The sequence below is a fragment of the Jaculus jaculus genome, chromosome 4 (assembly GCF_020740685.1).
Source record: "Jaculus jaculus isolate mJacJac1 chromosome 4, mJacJac1.mat.Y.cur, whole genome shotgun sequence".
NCBI lineage: Eukaryota > Metazoa > Chordata > Mammalia > Rodentia > Dipodidae > Jaculus > Jaculus jaculus.
In genome coordinates, this window is record NC_059105.1 from 136,067,852 (window position 1) to 136,080,516 (window position 12,665).

Genomic DNA, 12,665 nt, shown 5'->3' on the forward strand with positions numbered 1-12,665 from the left:
CTGCTCCTGCTTGGGTCCCGCCGTCAGCCCAAGTTGGCGTGGCCGGGTCCCGGGCCGCTGCTGTGTTCGCTGGAGCTGGGTTCAGGCGGCGGGGGAGGGGAGGGAGCCGCGGCTGCTCTGGTTGTATCGCTTCTCCACGTGTGCTTTTACCTCGCGGTCTGCTCCTCCCTCCGTTGCTCGCTGCCGCTCTCCCCTCACGTTTCCCGAGTTGCGGAGAGCGTGGTGTGAGGGAAAATCCCGCACCTGGCTTGTCCTGCGGCTCGAGCCGAGAGTCCGGCGGTTTTCTGCCGCTCCGCGGTTGCGGCGGGTGGCCGAGCCGCCCCGGAGCCGCTGTTCCCGCCTGTGCAGGCTCTGGATGCTCTATAACTCTTCCACTTCTCCGCTGCCGCCTCAACTTCCTATACACCTCACTTTTTAGTAAAAGTGTGTATTTTGCTGAGTTTTTTTTTTGGTCTTTTCCCCCCCCCCAGGCTGCTTTGGCGTGGTACCTACGCCGCCATCTTAACCGGAAGTCCACTTTCTGCTTTTTTTAAAGTGTTGCAAAAGTCTTACATAATATTGACAATATCCCACAGCACATTAAGAATGTGGTAAAAAAAAAAAAAAAAAAAAGAGGTGGGAGATTATCTTAGTCAGCAGAGTACCTGCCTCACAAGCATGAGCTTAATAAAATACTGGTTGTGGTGGCACACACCTATCGTCCGGGCATTGGAGAGGTGAGGACAGGATGGCATACAGCTAGCTATGTTAGCCTCACTGGTGAGCTCCAGGCCAATGAAAGACTTGGTCTCAAAAAGAGGTTGGTGGCGTACCTAAGAAATGATACCCTTATTGTCTTTTGTCTTCCACACACACACAAGTGAATGTCCATCTGCACAGACACATGGCCTCACAAATATAACCAGGATTACACTCACCACATGCACAAAAATGAGAATGTGAGAAGTATTTATGAAAATTTTAAACAATAATTTCAATTTTGCATAAAGTTAAAACTGACTTATTTGTAGCACAAACTTAATGTGAGGAGAAGATAGAATTATTGTCAAACTCGAAGGTGAAAATAATACATGAGTTACAGATGCAAAGGGATTTAACTGAACAAGAGTCTAATGAGTCCTCTATATCTCTAAAAGAATAACCTGAGCACAGAGTGTCTTGTTAGCTCTAGACAATGTATTTGTTCACACTAAGCCACAATCAGGTTCATTCATGACCACCAGAGACATTTGCTCCAACTCCCAAAGACAAGCAGATCCTTATCAAGTTTTTCCATCATAAAGTGTTACATGAGTTAATAAGAGGTCTCATGGAGAACATATATATATTAATGATTTGTCTACTCTAACTTGTCTACATGGCTTACTTTTTAGAAAAAAAAAAATCATTTTTGTCTCTGGAAAGAAGGCTCAGCTGTTAAAGCACTTGCCTGCAGGGCCTAAGGTCCTGGGTCTTGTCATGTCCATATTCATTCTCTCTCTCTCCATCTTTCTCAAATATATATTATCCACAGTGGAGAAGATTTACAAATTCCACATCTAACTTGATTTTTGGTGTCACAATGTAACAACTATCATCTACACAAATAGGCTAATACAACATTACGGTAGAGTAGTTGAAATGTCAAATTTTAAAGAATGACTCAATCTTCAAATATTGAAAAAATAAATGGTGCATTTTATCTTATTTCTAAGATTTCAATAAAGACTCATGAGTCAAAACTTAGTCTAGCTTTTGAAATCTTGATTTCTACTGAGAACAGTATATTATCCTAGCCAGTGGCTTTGGTGGCTCACTGGTACATGTATAGAGATCAATGCATAACTCTATCACAGGCACTCATATTCTGCTCTAATCCCAAAAGCAGAGAACATATATAGAGTCCCCTTTACCCTGATAGTGACACTGAATTTATTTCTAGATGAATTTTTGTGTTATTAACACCACTTATACCTCTGCTATGGGTACCTGACAGGGAAATCACCAGAATATATTAGCTCTGGGGCCTTAAGTTAAAATAACTGTTGGATTGTTTTTGCTTGTAAATATTTCTCACATTCTGTTACATTCATCAAAAGTCAATAATTAGGACACATTATATGATATTATTTTAATATTTTAACAATAATTGGCAAGAGGTGTTGGCAGAGAAAAATTGTGGATCAGTTAGTCCACATTTTTCTAAACTGTTAGTCACGACTATCCTAAATATGATGCCAAAATAAAAGTGAAATTGTCTACAGAAAAAAATACTTCCACTATCTTATTTATTTATTTAGAGAGAGACATAGAGACAAAAAAAAAAAAATGGGAATACTAGGACCTCTAGCCACTGCAAACAAACTCCAGACACCATACACCACCTTGTGTGTCTGGCTTTACATGGGTACTGGGTAATTGAATCTGGCTTGTTAGCATTTGCAGGCAATATCCTTAAGAACTGAGGCATTTCTCCAGCCCAAACTTAATTTTTATTAATGATCCAAACTAGGCCAGCAGTGGTCCTATCGCTGAAGCTTCATATTTTCCCAACTGAAGTCAAGTAAGATAAGAATGGCAATACCATCAGAGGCTTCACCCTTCCTCCCCCACTTACATGTCATGACTTTGCATGAGCTTTTCTGAGATGATTAATGACAGGTGTAACTTGAAGAAGTAATTATAAGGAGAGCCTGGAAGTATTACTACTGAGGATGATTTGAACACAAAAGTTTTAGCAATGCAGTCAAACTCTGGCAGATGCAACATGCTCATTATGGAAATTTTGAAGCTGAATAAAGATCTGAAAAGTTTGAAATGGAAGAATATAATTTAATCACTAACCATATTACTACGGAGACTGAAGCCATGTCCAGTGTTGAAAGCATGTGTGATTTGGAGGTTTAATTATTCATATCCCTACACTCTTACTCTATCTCATGGCTGAGTTCTCTGGTCTTGTGGCCTGTGCAAAGTTGACTGGCATGGAGGTTGTGTGGAGGGGTACTCTCATGGTCTGGAAATTCTAAGTGGAGCACTTAAGTTAGTTAATTTCATACCCGTTCTTTACAGGCATAAAATTAGCTCTCGTGAGGAAGCCTCAAAGAGCAACAAGAGTACTTCCAAGCATCTGTTGACTTTCTTCTTGATTGGCCCTTTGACAGCATTGAGAATGTAATTAAATTATAAACATCTGGAAGGGCAGAGATCGTGTTTCACACACTGTATGTCAAATAGCATCTAGCTTTGATCTTTGAAGACACTTGCTTTAAAATGAGTATATAAAAAATAACTAGCATGGTGATACAGGTCTTAGAAGACATTAAAACACAGGGTGTTGAATGAGCATAATTCAACATGGACTTTTTAATATGAATTTTAATGATTTTGAAACTAAATAGTCTATTTTGAATTTACTAAGGACGTAGTTACTTCTTTCCTATTCTTTTATTCAAAGCTATAAAACTTCATGTACTTTTGTACTAATTAATTTCCACTGATGCAAACTAACAAAAACATAGGACAATTGTATTTAATTTTTATTTGTCTATTTGCTTGTTTGTATATGGGTGTGCAAGGGTCTCTTGTCACTGTATTAAAAACCAGAATGGCAGACCAGGTTGCTTGCCCCACTTTTTGCCTCTGGCTTTACATGAGTAGTTGAAAAATTGAACTCAGGCTTTGCAAACAAGTGGTTTTAACCACAGAGCCAACTCCCCAGGACCCATTAAGCTTAATTTTGCCTAAAACAATGGATATTCAGAAATAGATAGAAAGGAAATAGTAGACACTTTTCAGGTACAAATGCTTAATATTGAACTTCAGCTGATAGCAAACTTCATTGCAGAGCTGTCCAGACACGTTACTCTTTCTGTTTCTGTATCTCCGTTTTCTCTGCCACCAGCATCTACCTATCTTACTATTGTAATTAGCAACTGAAGTTTTCTATGAAAATTGACATGCTATCAATTTTTATTCCATGTGTGTAAATAAGGTTTTTATTTTTTTCTCTCCAAAGGTAGTGAATAAGAATCAAGTTGACTAAGCAGTCAATATTTACTATATTTAAATAAGCATATTTATAAGACAAGTAAAAGTATATTTGCAGTTAATTGCCCTGAAAAATAACTTATTTAACTAGACTCTACAGAGTTACTATTTAATAGTTGCAGTTCAATTGCTGCTACACACTGCTCATTTGCTAATGTGATGATTGCTATGAGGTATATTTCATTTATGTTATCTGTTCAGTAGTCCATGGTGATATGATAAAAAAGAATCACAAAACTAAGAGTATCCAGTTTAAAAGCAAGTGCTGGGTTCCAAGTATTATTTTTCAAAATATCTTTTCATTTATAGAATATTAATGTTAATAAATAGTACCTGTTGCCACAATAAGTCTGACTGTGTGAAATAAAAGCTGATATTCCTGTAATGATTTCCAACTATTCCTACCCCCTACACACACACACACACACACACACACACACACACAGAGAGAGAGAGAGAGAGAGAGAGAGAGAGAGAGAGAGAGAGAGAGAAATTCCTATATACCAGAGAAAATCCAGTGAAATCATTTTAAAGGGCAACTGAAAGGTTCAAAATTGGGGATTTAAATTACTTATGTCAGGCTACAGTGTTTTGAGGTCCAATTGCCAGGCATCTAGAGGGTCAAAAACAATTGTTTAAAATGGATTCCTCCAAGCCAGGTGAAATAAATTTCCCTAAGCCCTCATATGATGACATAATATGCATGGAAAGCAGTGTTGCATAAACAATGTATTCAATTGGCAGACTGTGAGTAGATGCACAAAGTTATTGATGACCTTTCATCATGATTTTCCAACTTTGTTTTGCTCTACCACTCCTGAGTTATAAGCTCATCAATAACTCATTGAAAAAAAAAATGATGTGTATAGAGGTAGTGAAAAAAAATGATGTATATCTAGTCAGGCCAGTTGGCAAGTAGCAACTTCTTTCTATATTACTTCTGACATAAATTTATGTTCATATTGAACACTATCTTTTTAAAACATTATTTCAGTACCAAGTATATTGGCTTTTCATTATAAATAAGTTTAAGCAATCATGATTTGAGACTTGACAAAATAAACATCAAAATGCATTAAATATGTTTCCTGGTACAATAGGATTTTATTTTTGATTATCTAAATCAATTAGTAAGTGGAACTAATCTAAATATTTTATGCACATTATATGTAAATATGTGAAAAGAAAAATAACTTGTCCTTTTTTTTTTTCCTTTGGCCACATATTCTGTATTCATATGGATACAACTTAAGCATATTACATTTGGAATGTTTTGTAATTTCATAATGCAAACTGAAAAGTGCATTTTAAAGTTTTCTTTTTTAAATTTTTTTGGTTTTTTCTATTTATTTATTTGAGAGTGACAGACAAAGAGAAAGAGGCAGAGAGAGAGAGAATGGGTGCGCCAGGGCCTCCAGCCACTGCAAACGAACTCCAGGCGCATCCCCCTTGTGCATCTGGCTAATGTGGGTCCTTGAACCTGGGTCCTTAGGCTTAACAGACAAGCACTTAACTGCTATGCCATCTCTCCAGTCCTAAAGTTTTCTTTTTGACGCACAGTGTTGCTAGAAAATAAAGGCAATGTGCTCCAAACATGTTGAGGATATTTCTCAAGAACACAGAAGCCAGATTTGAAAAAGCTCCCAAAAGCTAGATCTGGAATGACTTAGGCATGACAAATACCTAAAGTAGATACCTATTTATTTTATTTTATTTTGTTTGTTTATTTGAGAACAGCACAAGAGAGAGATAATGAGAGAGAGAGAGAGAGAGAGAGAGAGAGAGAGAGAGAGAGAGAGCGCGCGCCAGGGCCTCCAGCTGCTGCAAATGAATTCTAAACACATACAACATCTTGTACTTCTGGCTTGCTTTGGTATTTGGACATCGAACCTGGCTTTGGAGGCAAGTACCTTAACCACTAAGCCATCTCTCCAGCCCTTATATACCTATTTTAATGGATTAAACTTTAAAATAAAGTAACTATCATTGGACCTAGAAGAGAGAGACTGGAGAGATGTTTGAGTAGTTAAAGACATTTGCTTGCAAAGCCTAATAATCTGTGTCCAATTCCCCAGAACCCCGTAAAGATAGACACAAAGTGGTCCATGTATTTGCTATTTGTTTACAGTGGTAAGAGATCTTGGTGCATGCATACATACATACACTCACACATGCAAATAAATAAATTTAAAAAAATGAAATTAGGAGGGAGGGAGTGAAGGAATGGAAGGAGGAAGAAAGAAAGGGAAAAGGAAGGAAGAAGAAAGGAAAAGGGGAAGGAAAAAAGAAGGAAAGTTTCCCTATAGCATTTTTTAAACTACCAAATATAGAAAAATCATACAATGTCACAATTTGAAAATACACATTGTAACGACTATTTTAAATTTAATCGAGTCATTAATAGGTGTCAAAATTAGTGGGCAAAAACCATGAGAAACAGATACTTGCATAGTCTCAAAATATTTATCTTCACATGAAAACATTTAATAGTTATATTGGGATAACAGTTATACTTAGTACTTATAATGGGAGACATGACTGCTGTACAGAAATCTGGTAGGCACCACCTTCAGCCAGGAAGTGAAGGTGAGCATTAGCAGTGATGGGATGAACGGACATTATGAGGCACTTAGATACAAAACAGTAAGAAGAATTAAACGTCACTTCGGTGACATTATTGACAAAAACTACAGAATGTAGGTGAGGCATGATGGTGCATGCCCAGAATATCAAAACTCAGGAGGCTGAGGCCAGAGGATTGCAAGGTTGGGTCAAGCATGGGCTCCCTGGTGAGACCCTGTCTCAAAAAGTAAAACAACAACCAACAAAACAACAAAGAAGCCAAGTAGTTTATTGTCATCATGAGAAAATCCCAGGTAAGCAAAAATTGTGGAAGACTCAACAAAATATCTTTCTAGTATTCTTCAAATATAAAATGTTCAGAGATGACTGAAGCAATAATATGAATGGGAGTTGCCTAAAGTACATGACCTCGATTTTATCCTGGAGAAAACATTTGAACATGTGTGTGTATAGTATGTGTGTGTGTATAGTGTGTGTGTTTGTAGTGTGTGTAAGCATGTGGAGGGCGGAGGACAACCTTAGCATGTCAGTTCTCTCCTTTCCACCTTCTTTTTTGTGAAGCTAAGTCTCTCTTGTTTGTATTTTTTTTTTTTTTAACCACTGGATAGCTATGCCAGGTTTTGGACTCTCCTGGCTCTGCCTCTGGGGCTATAGGTACTTTGAAATTACAAAGGTGTGTGCAACTTTGTGTCCAACTTTACATGGAGGCTGGGGAATTGAGTTCCAGGTGTTAGATTTGTAAGCAAGCTTTTTTAAAAGCTGAACCATTGCCCTAAGCCCTAAATATGTCCTTTCACCAACGTTTTGTTAGTCAATTGAAAATAAAATAAGTTAAAAGGGCACATTAATTTTTTTATAAGGAAGTTTAACAGGAGGTTGGTGCGGAGTTCCCATAAGAACATTGTAACTGAAGGCCTTGACTTTAGCAAAGGGGTCAGTCATGTTCAACTGGAACCCTGCTTTGGTTTGCTTTCTCCCCACACAACTGAAGTCAGTTACCTCTGTATAAATCCCCCTAAGGGATGTCTTCAGAACAAAACCTGAGTTGAGAGGAGAAGCTGTTGGGGACTGGAACCTGGCAGCAGTTTCAGCAACCCATCAACAGAACTGCAGGTCCATCCAGACAGTAACTTTCTGCCTGCACAGAAGGCTTGTGCCTCAACCCACTAAGCTGAAATCTCAGTTCTCCAGTGCCTTCTGTGCCTAAGTGACTCTTTCCTCTTTCATTGTCCCCCATTTCCTAATGAGAGCTCTCTAATTGCCAAATGTTAGCCAGCATGTCTGGGCAGACCTCAGCCTTCTGATTTTCCCATCACTTCAAAATGACTGAAACTATCTCCTTCATTTCATTCCATGTCATTTCTTGTCTGTCTTCCGTAGACTGTGGATGTTTGCCATGATAAACTTTAGGACGTTGCATGCTCTCCCAGTTCCCACCTTAAGCCAGCAAGTAGCCTCACAATGGCTCCATGGATGCTCAGCCAAGTTCTACTTCCTCAGTCCCACATTCACACTGGTGTTATGGCTCCTTTTACATGCTGAAAAGCTCTAAAACCCAGACAGTAACTCTGACAAAACTCACTGAGACTTCCTATTGAAGCCACTCTGATAGGTATCCCGGAGGAATTTGGAGATTATTCCTTTCAACACTGTTTTTCTTTTCTTCACCACAAAAAAGAAATCTGATGGCTGCTCTCAGTAGAGGGGAACCAGAATGAGTGAACTTAGAAAGCAGAACTGCAGGCAGAAAGAGGTGCTGCCTTCCTTTTTCCTCAAAGGAGGATCTATTCTTTGAAATTTTCCACATGGAAGTTCAACTTGAGGATGGCTGTGATTTCTGGACTAAATGTAAACAACTTGTACGGCAATTAAACACAGTAATTTGAACTTTAGTTTGGTGTTGTACACCTATGGTGCACATAGATCAAATGTAGAAACCTTAGAAGGCAAAAATTAAATCAACCGTGTGCTTCTGAATCTCAGCAGGACTTGATTCTCTAAGACACAGTGCACATGGAGAAGCCACCCTTAAGGATGCAAAGAGAAGCATTTCACAGCAATTTGGGGACACCCATTCATTCTAGAAATAATCTGGAAATTAGAAAATTGAGGTTTTCTTTCATTGTGCATTCTTATAAATAATAAGCACCTTTATATTTCATTGGCTTTTATTTGTTCTTTCTATGCAAAGAGATTTTAAAGACAGGGCTCAAATTTTATCTAGAGGTAACTGGTCAGTGATCTAAAAGACTCTTTATGTTGTACCCTGTTCAATTCAGTAGCCATTAGCCATGTATGGCCATCTAAATTGAGTTTTAAGCTAAGTCAGTCTATTCCTCAGTTGCAAAAGCCCCATTTCAATCACTCAAATCTGTATGTGGCCAGTGGCCACACCATACAACCAGTGAACTCCAGGGATTTCTTTTTATGGTGATGTGCATGAAATTTTTAAATGATGTCACAAAGAATTGGTTAACTCTCCAGAGGATTTGTTACCATCATAGTGAGAAACAGGAGAGGTTGTCGAATGCTAAATGCACATTTCTCCTTCATAAAAATATTCATGACCTTATGAATCAAATTATGCTAAATTTCTATATAATTCCATGTCACTGTGAAATGATTTTCTCTGCAGTGATACAAATCAAAGCATATATTTTGCTAGAAGTTTTAAACATCTAATCACAATTTTGTCCTGACTCATTAGCAGCCCACAGTAGCTTGAAAATATAAGATGTCTATTTCACAAAATCACAGTGGAACATAGAATGCCTCATTTCAACAACTGTATCCAGATACATTCCATATGAGTATGAGTATGTTCATTTTCAGATCTTTTCAAGTGTTAAATCCTACATACCACTGAATTACATCAGACCTAAAGGTAATAGCTATAATGACAATATTCTGATGATTTCAATCTGGAGGAAGACGATTTGTTTCACATGTGTCACTTAAAATGTAAAACATAGCCTAGATAAAAGTAAAGCAATTAAAATACTTGTAAATCTAGGAATTTTTTTACAAAGCACAACAGGAACATTCAGATTATGATTTCACTGAAGAACAGTCATGTTCTTACCACTTCTCAAGTAATTTTAGAGCAAGCAGCCCCATGGGTTGAGACTCACAGAGGTGAGTGACACACAGAACTGTCACCTGAGAAGGGCAGATGAGCACACACAAGTGGCATGTTCAGTGTAGTTTAGTCTATGCAGCAATACTGGGAACCATCTGAAAATGCTGCTGGCCAGGCAGTCTATGAGTTTGCAGTATTGACTCACTGCAGTGGTCAAGTTAATGCTAAGAATTGTCCGTCATGCCTAACACATCATTTTTCAGTTTTAGATACCCAAATTGGTAATGAAGAGAATGATGATGGACTTTTCCTATGTTCTGATCCTGCTATATAAGGTTTCTGATCCAAAGTTCACATTCATATTTGTCATTGTCATGCTGCCAATTATAGTTTGAATATAAAGTATCACTCTAAATGCTCATATACTAAAGGGATGAGCCTCAAACAGTAGCACTATTTTGGGTGTTTCTAAAAATTTTAGGAGGTGGGGACTAGCTGGAGGAAGTAGGTTACTAGGGTGTGCCCTTAGGGAATATATCTTTTCCTTGTCCCATTTTTGCTCCTCTCTGTTTCCTGTCCACCATGAGGTGAATAGCCTCCTCCACATAGTCCTGCTACTGTGATGTTCTACCTCACCGTGGACTCAAAACAAATGAAGCCAAGGATTATGAGCTGAAATCTTTGAAACTGTGGGCCAAAATAATAATTTCTCCCTTCAAGTTTTTCTTTCAGATATTCTAGTTACAGCTATGAAAAGCTAACTTACTCAACATCTTTTGATGAATGGGCTTTCTTTCTCTTCCTCTATTCCTTTCTTTCTTTCCTTCCTTTCCTTTATTTTTTTTCTATCTCTTCCTTTCCCTTTTCTTCCTTTTATTGGCTTTCTTTCCCTCCTTTCCCTCCTTTCTTATCTCTCTCTCTCTCTCTCTCTCTCTCTCTCTCTCTCTCTCTCTATGTATCTATCTATATATCTCTAGCTATCTTTGTTAGCCTTCAAACCTGGGGCCTTCCTTACACTTGTCAGGTAAGTATCCCACCCTAAGCTATACCCTTGACCTCAGGATATTTTTAATGCACAAGTTTTCAAATATTCTAAGGAATACTTCTTTAAAACTCTTAATTACAGCATGAGTGCATAGATATCATTTAGTTTCTAGTTGAAGTTCATCCACCCTCATTGATTAACTTGTGATAATTGGCAAAAACCACAGCTGTGGTATTCTAGATTTTATTCACTTATTTAAACCTCAATCTCTCATACTGTACAGGAGTATCTTATGATATGAAATTATGTCCTAGTAGTTTTACCTTCAAGTCCATCACACCTAAATCTTTATTAATAAATGTACTGCTAGAAATAACCATCAGTACCTCTGCCACATTTGTTTCTGGGAGCAGCCTGCACTGCTGTGGGTTCCTGGGTTCTTGCTCTGGGGCCAGCTGTGGTTCTGGGAAGATGCCCAGGCACCTGGGGGTGGGTGAGTGCACAAAAGTAAAGGACTTTTTGGAGGAGTTTTGGTGAATAGCTCTCTCAGTTTATTGTCAGAGAAATGGGTTTATAAGCACCTGAGAGTGGGAGGAAGGGCCCTAAGGGGATTGGACACACCAAGTTCATTTCTGATACCTAATTAGCATATTGGGGCATTCATTCTTGTACATAGGCAACAGCTGGTTCGGGGGTCAAGTGATCTAGGGTCTCAAGGGTATGGGCTGTGTGAAGGCTAATAAGGAGTTTCCTAGGCAACTGGCCAAAGATTACAGGTCTATGGGCAAAGCCTAAATTCAGGTGTGCTGGGCTTGAAGAGGGAGTGGTCTCCTGTAGCCCAAGGTTCTTAGCAGTGCCTGACAGGCCCATCTCCTGAAGGCTCCAGCCTGTGCCTGGCAGTGCCTGACACACTGCCTCAGCTGACTATGCTAGAGTTTCCTGGGTGCCACTTTGGCTGTACTTACCACAATGCAGATAACACTGTGACAAAAATTTAGAAGAATTATTAATGTTTGCGCCCTGTCACAAAAATAGATGTTATCTGCTATCTAGAATTTTAGATAGCTCCAAAAAGGTGAAAATGAGTGAGAAATGCACAGTAGAAAGACTGTGGATGAGGCTGTACTTCTGGTGCTTTCCTAGTCAGAGTGATATTTAGATTTGAAAATAAATGAGAGAAAGCCAAGGACTAGTGCTTGGGGCTTGGGTTCAAAGGACAGAGAAAGGAAAACAATGGAAAGAAACAGAATGGTGGCCAGAGAGGGAGAAGTGTAAGAAACTGGAGAGTCATAGAAGACAAAGAGATACTTTCAAGGAATGGAGGTTTAATGAGACCACATGCCATAGACAGGTCAAGTAGCACTAAAGAAAGGTAATTAAATTTGAAGGTTCTAGGAGACATTTGAGAAATTAATTTCCATAGTGAAGTGGGAATTTAACCACTTAGCACAAGATTTATAAGGTGATGGATTGGTTGTAGAAGCTGTTTGGGCATGCATATTAAAGGCTTTGGATAGTCAATGGAAATAAAAAAAATATGACTTTAATAATGGTAAGAAAGGGATGAAGATTTCTGCAAGTCAAGTCACTGAATGAAAACAGTCAATCCTGATTCAGCAGCACTGGTATGGGTGTACTGGTATGTGTACAATGTCCCTAAGGTCAAAATGATGACATTTATTTCCTTCACTCCTGACCCTTGTGGAGATATAGGAAACTTTACCTTTGAAATCTATAGGCTGAATTATTTTTACATTAACATGTTGTCTATTGCAGATATATGCTAAGTAGGAATAAGGATTCTAATGTTACACAAGCTTATATTTAATTATTAGCAGTGAAGGAAAATGAAATAGAAATTAGACATTTGATATCTACTACTAAGTACAGTCTTCTTTTGCCCTTGACAAAGTTAGGGAACACTAATAAGTTACCTTGGAAATGCTTATATGATAAAACTTAGCACTTTCTTAATTTCAGATATGTTAA